Genomic DNA, 10,736 nt, shown 5'->3' with positions numbered 1-10,736 from the left:
CCCATGTGTCTGTGAGCTTTTACCCCAAATCAATACCCTTTATAAAAACCAAAAGATTTCTGTTACTTTGCATCTGCATCACTCTGGCTGACTAATATATCCCTCTTCTTCACTAATTTTGGAAGAGTTTGACTGAATTGGTGTTAAGACTGTTTGGAATACTTGGTAGAATTGACTTCTGAAGCTACCTGGTCATGGCTGCTCCCACGTTGGGAAGTTTTGGGTTAATGATTCAATCTCTTCCCTAGTAATAGGTTTATAGAGATCTTCTATTTCTTCAGTCACTGAAGGTGGTTTGAGAGTTTCTAAGAGTTTGTGCATTTCATCTATTGGTGGACAGATGTTCATAGTATCCTTTTTTGGCCCTTCCCTTTTATTTCAGTGGAGTTGCTAGTAATGTCCCCCTTTTCATTTCTGAAGTTCATTATTCATACCCTTATTCTGTTTTTGCTAGTCAGTCTAGCTATTGTTTTTGTTTTATTTCTCTCAAGATATTTCCTAATTTTCCTTGTCATTTTTCCCCACTGATTATGTAAGACTGTATTGTTTATTTGTACATATTTGTGAATCTGCCTGTTTTCCCTCTGCCATGGATATCTAGCTTCATTCCATAGTGGCTGGAGAATATATACTTTATGATTTCTATCTTTATAAAATTTGTTGTGACTTGTTTGTAACCTGACATATGGTCTACCTAGGGAATGACCCATTGCTCTAAAGAAGAATGTGTGTTCTCCTCTTTCTAGGTGACGTCTATGAGGTCTAGTTATTGTTTCATAAAAGTTTTCTGTTTCCTCATGATCTTCTGTATAGAAGGTCAGCCCATTGATGAAAGTGGAGTATTAGAGGTTTTTCCTACTGTGGAAGTGGCTGTTTCCCCCTTCCACTCAGTCGGTATTTCCCTCATACGTTTTGGAGTTCTGTCACTTCCCTACCTTTTGGCTGAACTGACTCCATTTTCATGATCTCATGTCCTTCTTGGTCTTTCATGACAGTGTTTAACCCAGTGTTTTATCTGACAGTGGTCTAGCCGCCCGCACCTCTTTTGGTTACTATTTTCATGTAGTGTGTCTTTCCATCATGGGAGCGTGTGAGGTGGGAAGAGCAGCGGTGAGTCCTGTGGTGGTGGGTGCTCAGCAGGTGATAAAGCTGGGCAGCGTGAGGCGTGCTCTGATCCTGCGCCTTCTGGGTCTCCTCCCCTACAGGTCCAAGCTTCTTGAGGAAGTGATGATCTTCTTTGCCTTGCTCCTGGCCGTGGGGCTTCCCCTGGTTGGAACCCAGTGTAAGTACCAGACATGCTCACATTCTTGACGGCATGGAAATTCACCTAGTTTCCTGGGGTAATTGCAAAGTAGAGTGAAATTTTGGTCATCTCAGCCCACTTTGGTCACATGGTTCAGTGCACTGAGGGCATGAGGTCGATTGGGGAGAGTCAGCTAGCAGCGGCATCCAGAGGCAGGGCAGTGTCAGGCGAGCAGGGCTTCCCCAAAGGGCTGTGTGACGTGCGGACCTTAGCGGGAGTTTCTGTGTAAGGCGGTTCCTCATCACAGACACGCAGGGGATGAATCCAGGGAAATCCGGGAGTGAGCAGGCCTCTGGGCGTATTCCAGCCCTCCCTGGAGATGTGAGTCGAGTTGGGAAAGCATTGTCGAGCGCATTGTTGCCCCACCAGGCTGACCAGGGATGATCCCTCAAGCATGACTCTGAGGGCAGGGGAATGTACTGGGTGCACCTGGCTTTTAACCCGGGAGCTAGCCCTGCCCTGACACAGCCCCCCACAGAAGGTTCTACTGTGTAGCATTTGTGCAAGTCCAGGGATGGGGAGGGGAAGGAGCGTGGCGTGGAGGAGGGTGGAGTGGGTGGAAAGTGCAGGGTGGAAATGACACACAATGCCCACTTCTCCTTCCTCAGGGACATTTAATGTGAGATGCTTTTCTTGTGTCACCACCAACACCTTCCGTTGTCCCACTATTATCTCATGTCCATATGAAATTCGGCGCTGTTTGATACTCTCCGTTCGTAAGTACAATAAGTCTCTGTTGACCTGTGGATTAGTGAGCCTACCAAAGCAGATTGGTTATCAGGGCCCTCCAGGTTTCCTCTCTACACACAGTAAATCAGTAGTAAAACAGAAAATCAATTGTGTATCTATACACCAAACATGGAAATATTGAAAATGAAATTTACAAAAGGATACCATTGTAAAAGCACAACAGATATCACAACTGAGAATAAACCTAACCAAATCTGTAAGATTATGACACTGAAAATGCAAAACTATCTTTGAAATCAAGCCTACATACAAAGAGGAGAATTGCACTGTCACTATGGCTTGTGAGCTGCAATAAAGATGTCATTAGACCAAATTAGGTAACAGATTCAAAATGAATTCCCATCAGAAGCCCAGCAGGTTGTGCTTGTGTGTCTCTCTGTGTATGTACTTTGACAAGTTGATTCCAAATATTTATGGAGGGTAAGGGCTGTGACTAGCCATAACACCCGGAGGAGAATCGGAGACCGACCTGGGGGACCCTGTGCCCTGAAGAACCAAGACAGTTTACATAGGTTCGGGAGGTGAGACAGTGTGGGGTGGGTGCCAGGGGAGAGCAGGAGGTGGCCAGGGAAGAGAGTTCAGAAAGGGGCGCTTAAGTCCAGGCACTTGTTTTCCCCCAAAGGCCCTGCAGTGACGCGGGAGAAAGGCTTGTTTGCACCTACTCTTGATACCTGTAGTAGAATGCCACACAACAGGTTTATATTGTCCTACCTGAAAGCAGCAGCTGGTCTATAGAATTAAATATAGGTACTGAACTAGGAACATTTTCAGAGGAAGCTGTAGACGGAAGAGTTTGTGTACTTTGGAAAAAGTCAAGAGTTTAAGGACTTGAACAAAATTGTTCTATTCAGAAAAAAATTAAAGGTTTCATTGGATCATATTAAAACTATTTCTGCTTTTAAGAGGACATTGACTGTATTTTTTTTTTAAAAAAGACAATTTAATTTAAAAAATAATTAAAAAAAAAAAAAAGAAGACATTGATCAGGGACCCATGTGGCTCTGTGGTTGAGCCCTGGCCTCCCTTCCACATACGAGGTCCCAGATTCAATACCTGGTCCTGGTACCTAAAAAAAAAAAAAAAAGAAGAAGACAAAGAGTAGAAATTCAAACCTCAGTTGGGTACGAAAAACTTTACACCTGTATCTGCTATGAACTAAGGTTCTGAACAAAAAATGAAAATTTTCCCACAAATCAGGGAATCAAGCACCTGGCCTTTCAAAACAGTGGGCACCAGTCTAGGAGGCATGTGCCAGAAAAGAAATCAAAATGTTAATGAAAATAGGAAAAATGGTTCATTGTCCTTTGGAAAAATGCAGCTTAAAACCAAAATATGTTTAAAAAAATGAATTAAAAATAAAAATTAAAAAAAAATTTTAAATGCTTAGCACAGAGTCTCTAAAAAAAAAAAAAACAAACCCAAAATATGATACCACTGAAAAAAAAGGCTAAAATGGAAAGAAGAAAGATTACCTGTTGGCCAAGTTGTGAAGCTCTGGAGCCTAATACAGAACCCTTGGGAGTAGAAAGAAGTACAAGCTGCTGGGAAGGTTGACCTGCTGCCTGGGCTAAAGCTGAATTCACACATGTCAGTGCCTCAGTGTTTGCCCTCCTAGGTATGTACCTAATAAAAAACTCACCTTAAATACCTAGGAATAAATTTAACTAAAGATGTAAAAAAACTTATATACAGAGAACTACACAACACTGTTCAAGGAAATCAAAGAAGACCTAAATAAATGGAAGAATATTCCCTGTTCATGGATAGGAAAACTAAATATTATTAAGATGTCTATCCTATCAAAACAGATCTACACATTCAATGCAATCCCAATAAAAATCAATACAGCATTCTTTAAGGAACTAGAAAATCTAGCTATGAAATTTATTTGGAAAGGAAAGAGGCCCAAATAGCCAAAGACATATTGAAAAAGAAAAATGAAATTGGAGGAATCACACTACTTGACTTCAAAACATACTACAAAGCTACAGTAGTGAAAACAGCATGGTATTGGCACAAGGAGAGACACACAGACCAATGGAACAGAACTGAGAATTCTGATATAGCTCCTCATATATATAGTCATATAATATTCGATAAAGCCACCAAACCCTCTCAACTGGAAGAGAATGGCCTATTCAACAAATGGTGCCTGGAAAACTGGATATCCATATGTAAAACAAAGAGGATTACCATCTCACACCTTACACGAAAATCAACTCAAGATGGATCAAAGACCTAAATATAAGAGCCAAGACCATAAAGACTTTGGAAAGCAGTGTAGGGAAGCATATACAAGAACTTGTAATAGGAAATGGCTTCATGAACTTCACACCGAAAGCACAAGCAGCAAAAGAACAAATAGATAAATGGAACTTCCTCAAATTAAAGCCTTCTGCACCTCAAAGGAGTTTGTCAAGAAAGTGAAAAGAGAGCCTACACAATGGGAGAAAATATTTGGTAGCCATATACCTGATAGGAGACTTACAACCTGCATATATAAAGAATGCCTATATCTCAAAAATAAAAAGACAAACAACCCATTTAAAAAATGGGAAACAGATTTAAACAGACACTTCTCCAAAGAAGAAATACAAATGGCTAAAAAGCACATGAAAAATTGCTCCAGATCTCTAGCTATTAGGGAAATGCAAATCAAAACTACAATGAGATACCATTTACTCCCATAAGATTGGCAGCTATGAAAAAAACAGAAGACTACAAATGCTGGAGAGGATGTGGAGGAATGGGAACACTCATCCACTGCTGGTGGGAATGCAGAAGGATCCAGCCATTCTGGAGGACTGTTTGGCGGTTTCTCAAAAAACTAGCTATAGATTTGCCATAAGACCCAGCAATTTCACTGCTGGCTATATACCCAGTAGAACTGAAAACAAGGACACAAACTGATATATGCATACCAATGTTCATAGCAGCAATTGTTCACTATAGCCAAAAGTTGGAATCAACCCAAATGCCCATCAAGAGATGAATGGATAAATAAAATGTGGTATATACATACAATAGAATACTACTCAGCTTTAAGAACGAATACACTACAAACACACATGATAACATGGATGAATCTTGAGAACCTTATGTTGAGTGAAGCAACCCAGGCATTGAAGGACAAATACTACATGACCTCAATGATATGAAATAAGTAAACCAAGCTGCCTCAGAGAGCTAGAGACTGGATGATAGGCTTAAAGGAAATTGGGGGAGTAGAGGAAGGATATAACCTGACACCTACATGGGTGAAATCTATGATAAGCTGGAGGTAAGTATTTGTACAAGGAAGGGATAAAATGGGGGCATAGGGTGACCTTTGGGTGGGGCTTTGTGGGCTTGAGGGGGGCTAGGGATGGGAGGATGGGTAATATTGCCCAAGAAATTGGGGGGAAGGTGGGGCAACATATGAACAAAGGAGATTGTCAGGTATTTGGTTGAGAGTATAATGCTGAGAAAACTTTTTCAAAAATATAATAAGGAAGATTACCTGTTTAAGATGCTTAAAGGGTATAATCCAATGCAGGACAGGCTCCTAGGGAATATGTGAATGCTCATTTTGCCATAGTGGGTTATATCATTGGATAGAGACCCATAAAGTGAGAGTGAAGGTATACCCACATCCTGAGGAGGACTGATATTCTCAAATAGAGGGAATTGTATCTCTCGAGAGAAATGGTGGCTCCCAGTGCATTAGGGCAGTTGAGCATGTTAAACCCTCAGCAGTGTTGCAAGTATCTCTGAACATGGCCCTTCAAGCAATGAAGATTGACTGTCACTGTGGGCCCCAAGGGGAGGGGGAAAGAGGTATTGAATAGATGGAACCAACGTAACTGTGTAGGCAATAGAAGTGTTCCACAAGATTACGCAAGGATGGATATAAGACATGTTAAATTACACCAAAAATATATAGGGGCTGATAGGCTTAAATGTAAATCATAATGTAAAACATAAGATAACTAAAAATTTAGAAAATTGTATAATCTAAACTATAAACCACAATGTAAACCCAAATGTTACCTTGTTTGAAAGCTATTGTCTCAATATCTGTACATCAGTTCAGTAAATATAGTATGAATATATAAAAAGATTATTGCTGTGGAAGGGAAAAGGGTTTTATGTTGGATATGTGGGAGTACTGTATATTGTATATATAAATTACTGTGATCTAAAACTTTTGTGAAGATAAGCTTAATAATTAGAAAAAGAAAAAGATATGATGTAGACACTAAGGAAAAGATGGAAGTAGTTGCCTTGCCAATTTGCACACAGGGCAACACTTATTGCAGTGATAAAAGGCAAAAACAAAGCTTTTGCATTTTTAAATTTTTTGATACCCCAATTAATTTTTACCTTAATTTTTCTAAATTAATATGTATTCCATATCTAACCTTTAAACTCATCACTATATTCCATTTTACTATTAATGGAACCTGGCAATATATTGGGGTTCACTTTTGAAGAAGTTTTGGATCACAGAGAGGTTCAGCAATGGCAGGGGAGGAATACTGGTGTGAGATGTTATTGACAGGGGACACATGGTTGGCAGGGAGTTCTCCAGGGCATATATCTAGGGTACATAAAAATGGTTTGGATATTTTCATAGTGGATACAATTAAAAACAACAACTGAGGGAGTTCTGAGTTCCTAGTCAGGGGAGTGCTATCACAGTCCCTAAAGAAACAGCAACAATCCCCCAAGTGCAACGGCAAAGACCAAAAAAGAAGGAAGATCTAACAATGAGCCCTTGATACGAATGACTATGCTTGTGAGCCTGTGCACCTGAAATAAGAACAAGGCCTAGAGCTGCAGGGTGCCTAAGAGTTACCTCCTGAGAGCCTCTGTGTTGCTCAAATGTGGCCAGTCTCAAAGCCAAACTCAGCATGTAAATGCGTTGCCTTCCCCCCATTGTGGGACATGACTCCCGGGTATAAGCCTCCCTGGCACTGAGGGATTACTACCAAGTCCTGCTGATGATGTAACTAGAAAATGACCTTGAATAAAAGGGTCAACTCGGACCAGCAGAATATCTCAATCTACATATAATACCAGGAGTTAAAAATGCTTTTTGACCTGAATAAAAGGGGGAAATGGAAAGGACAAATGAGTTTATATGGCTATGAGTCTCCAAAAAGATCTGTGAAGTTATCAGTGGGGTTGCCCTTATGCACACCTCAGCAGAGTCCCAGAGACAGATAAAGTAGATACAACCCCAGGTATTGGTTCTTCTGAGGGCTACAGAGACCCACAGGTTCTACGGTCATGGCAGATGGAGTTCAGGGTCATGTCAGTTGGCCCTACTTTGGAGTTTGTGTTTCTGTGTGATGGAGCTGGACTCAGATGTGATCTTTGTCCACAAGCCTCTCCTGTTACTTTTACCGGAACTGTAGTTGGTGCTGGGGTTTAATATATACCCAGGGGACCTGAATCTCTGGACTGACCATGTGATAGCCGGGCCCTGAGCCTCAACAGACTTGCAACTCCTACACTCTGGTTTATTGGACTTACCCCACTCAGCTAACAGGGAGGTGAAGAAGGTCAACCACCACACCAGGGAGCCAAGATTGCCTACATCTGAAAGCAGGAGAATTGCATCCAGCATCCACGTGGAATCTAAGGCCCCCCTTGTTACAGATGTAGAGTGGACACAACCATTCCAAGGTCCACAGGATGGAGGAATAGAGTATGGAATAGAGTAGACTTACTGATATTCTATTCATGAACTATTGTGATTAGTAATCGAAGAAAATGTGGCATTGGTGTGGAGAAAGTGGCCATGATGGATGCTGGGGGTAGGGAGTGGGAGGAAGAGATGTGATGTGGGGCATTTTTGGGGGTTGGAGTTGTCCTGGGTGGTGCTGCAGGGACAGTTACCGGACATTGTATGTCCTCCCATGGCCCACTGGGTGGACTGTGGGAGAGTGTGGGCTGTGGTGTGGACCATTGACCATGAGGTGCAGCGGTGCTCAGAGATGTATTCACCAAATGCAATGAATGTCTCATGATGATGGAGGAGATTGTTGTTATGGAGGGAGAGTGAGGCGAGGGGGTTGGGGGGTATATGGGGACCTCATAGTTTTTAAATGTAATATTAAAAAAACAAAGACAAAAAAAAAAAAAAAAACTCGTCTCAGGACAAGTACAAGGAACCTCACAACAGCATTCTTGGTAGTAGAGAGCCGGAAGCAGTGCTGCAGTTCATCAACAATATGTTGTAGTGTATCCATCAACAGAATAGTGAATTCCTAATGATTTACAATCACGTGCAAACATGTGAGTGCATATCAGAAACACAAAGTAGGGCAGAAGCAGCAAAATCATACTGAACATATGGTTTTACTCAAAGTTCAAAAACTGGCAGACAGCATTTCTCGCCTTAGGAGTCCTCACAGTTGCTCCCTTTGGAGGTGTGCTGTGTCTGAAGAGGATGGAGTGAATAATTCGGGGCCTTTCATGCAGATCTCTTTCTTCTTGAGCTGGGTGCTGGTTACAAGGGTGTGTTTACTCATGAAAATCTGACTCATGCTTATTCACTTTTCTGTAGAATGTAAAACTTCAATAACATATTTTCAGTTAAAATCCGTGGACTGCACGTTAGTAAGGGCACACGCCTTGGAGAGTCTGTGATCGCAGGAAGTAGGCTAGCATGGTTCCTGGTGTCCACGTAATCGTTCGAGCCCTGGAGTTCTTCTGACTGGTAATGCCCTGGACATTTCCTTTCTGTAACAAGACGGGCTGCCATGATTCTCTTCAGAGAGGGCCGGAGCTATAGATGAGGACGGCCACCTGGATGGGAAACTATGTCTGGATGAAATTGTTCTTGGTGTACTCAGACCCTCTAGTGGGCTAGAACATTAACTTTCAGTAAAGAATTCTAGGTGATTTTATATATTTGGGGGTGTAAGATGTGAGCATGGAACTAGTTATACTTGAATATGAGATTTCTATGTTCTTTGATATTTACAAGCAGAAACCCAGAAATTCATGATTTTCATTTCTTCCTCTTCTTTAGGTGTAGACTCCCGAACGCTCATGGTTTTCAAGAACTGTACAAACAACTGCACGTTTGTGTATCCCCAACACGAGCCACCTCCAACACCAAAAGCATCTCCACGTCCAAATAGCTACTACTTTGTTCATTGTTGTCAAGGCGTGGAATGCAATGGGGGAGGGCCTAGTAATATTGAGAGAGACCTTTTACCTGACTATACAATTGAGGAGGAGCTTGGTAAAGGAATTGTGCATTTGGGCAATGCAAAGTGTGTACTGATCTTTGCCTCTATGGTTGTCAGTAATGCACTGACATGAGAACCCCTCCTTGCAGAGTCTGATCTTCTTCCCCCCTCCCTAGAGCAGCTCACTCTGTTGCTATGTTGTGTGTCAGAGACAGTGATCACTTGTGCACCCTCAGAGCATTGCTCATCTGTAATTTATTTTAAGAGAGAAATAAAGACAATCTTTGTTTCTAGAAATTGTCATGAACCCTTTCATTGCCTGCACAAGCTCTGGCACCTACAGAGGTCTCCTAGTACTTTGCTGGCTCAGCGATAACTTTGTGGTTTAGTATGTGAATGGTTTCTTCTTCTTTAAAGATCCTGGGTTAAATATTCATCTTACAACAATGCCAGTAAACCCTGCTGCTTTAGTAAGAAGAGATTGAATATTTTAATGAAAAGGCAGAACAGCCAAGGGGGTAGTCTACACATGAGCTGAGGAGAGGTCCCAGCTGTGCCTCTGTCCAATACCTGAGGCCACCTTAGGCTCCCTCCATCCCTTCTAGACTCCACGTCAGGGAGTGGTGGAAGAAGACAGGGTGCTCGGCGGCTGAGGAGGCACGTAGGTCACATTGCGCTCAGATGATGTTCAGTGCCTTCATGTGGGTCAGAGACAGGTCCTGCAGGAACTCAAGTTTCCCCTCAAATTAGCACCTGGTTTCTTACAGGCAGTGGAGCGCTTCCTGGGGTGCCGACATCTGAGAAGAGAGCAGGTCCTGAAGCCATTGTAGCCTGACTCAAAACGGCAGGGAGAGTTTGGGGAAGCTCCTGTCACACTCAGGGCATCCCCATTGCTGTCATAGAAAGGTTGGAAGGAACAGGAAAGTAAGATTCCATATACCAAGTGAACCTCTTCACATCCTTCACTTTTGCGTGTCTTTTCTTCTCTTGGACTTCCGTATTCCACCATGCGAATATGCCTCGGTGTGCTGTTGGGTTTTTGCTTTGCTTTGTTTTGGTTTTTGGGTGTTTATCCTGCTTGGCATTCTGTAGGCCTCTAGAGGAGGTTCTGTGTCTCTTTAATATTAGTTCTCAGTCGTTCTTGCTGCCTGTACTTCTCTGGTTGTTCCTTCCTTCTCCTTGAGGAATTCCGCTTACACGGATGTCACATGTGTGCAGTTAACAGGTATAGACATACGTAAGATGTGTATAGCTTTTGAAGTTCTCCCATAGCCCTTGCATGTTCTGTTCTTTGCATGTCATTATGATTAGTTTCTCTTGTCCTATCTTCACTTTCTCAGAAACACTGCTCGCCTGTGTTTAATCTACGGATCAGCTCCTCCCTGGCATTCCTGATGGCTGTTACAGTGGTTTTGATTCCCTGCATTTCCTCTTCCTTTTGTTGTTAGAGTTTCCTTCTCTCTGCTTACCTTGCCATCTCTTCTTTGGTGTTGTCTGCT

The 10,736-nt window shown here is 42.2% G+C and overlaps 1 long non-coding RNA gene across 1 annotated transcript; it reads left to right on the top strand.

Moving 5' to 3' along the window:
* Positions 1 to 1,211: 1,211 nt before the first annotated feature.
* On the top strand, positions 1,212 to 9,534 carry LOC131273367 (uncharacterized). Its single transcript, XR_011645598.1, has 3 exons — positions 1,212 to 1,282; positions 1,912 to 2,019; positions 9,075 to 9,534. It is a non-coding gene; the product is annotated as an uncharacterized lncRNA (long non-coding RNA).
* The last annotated feature ends 1,202 nt before the right edge of the window (positions 9,535 to 10,736 follow it).

The sequence above is a fragment of the Dasypus novemcinctus genome, chromosome 14, assembly GCF_030445035.2.
Source record: "Dasypus novemcinctus isolate mDasNov1 chromosome 14, mDasNov1.1.hap2, whole genome shotgun sequence".
In the NCBI taxonomy this organism is placed as follows: domain Eukaryota; kingdom Metazoa; phylum Chordata; class Mammalia; order Cingulata; family Dasypodidae; genus Dasypus; species Dasypus novemcinctus.
The sequence above is the reverse complement of the archived record's forward strand: the minus strand, read 5'-3'. Positions and strand labels throughout refer to the sequence as shown.